We start from the raw sequence: 784 nt of genomic DNA on the forward strand, positions 1-784 counted from the left end.
GACTGGTCACATCTGTGTCTGGGGGGGACTGGTCACATCTGTGTCTGTGGAGGACTGGTCACATCTGTGTCTGGGGGGGACTGGTCACATCTGTGTCTGTGGAGGACTGGTCACATCTGTGTCTGGGGGGGACTGGTCACATCTGTGTCTGTGGAGGACTGGTCACATCTGTGTCTGGGGGGGACTGGTCACATCTGTGTCTGGGGGGACTGGTCACATCTGTGTCTGGGGGGACTGGTCACATCTTTGTCTGGGGGGACTGGTCACATCTATGTCTGGGGGGGACTGGTCACATCTATGTCTGGGGGGACTGGTCACATCTATGTCTGGGGGGCACTGGACACATCTGTGTCTGTGGAGGACTGGTCACATCTGTGTCTGGGGGGAGAACTGGTCACATCTATGTCTGGGAGAACTGGTCACATCTGTGTCTGGGGGGGACTGGTCACATCTGTGTCTGGGGGGGACTGGTCACATCTATGTCTGGGGGGGACTGGTCACATCTATGTCTGGGGGGACTGGTCACATCTGTGTCTGGGGGGAAACTGGTCACATCTGTGTCTGGGGGGGACTGGTCACATCTATGTCTGGGGGGGACTGGTCACATCTGTGTCTGGGGGGGACTGGTTACATCTGTGTCTGTGGAGGACTGGTCACATCTATGTCTGTGGAGGACTGGTCACATCTATGTCTGGGGGGGACTGGTCACATCTGTGTCTGGGGGGGACTGGTCACATCTGTGTTTGTGGAGGACTGGTCACATCTGTGTCTGGGGGGGACTGGT

The sequence above is a fragment of the Anomaloglossus baeobatrachus genome, chromosome 5 (assembly GCF_048569485.1).
Source record: "Anomaloglossus baeobatrachus isolate aAnoBae1 chromosome 5, aAnoBae1.hap1, whole genome shotgun sequence".
NCBI lineage: Eukaryota > Metazoa > Chordata > Amphibia > Anura > Aromobatidae > Anomaloglossus > Anomaloglossus baeobatrachus.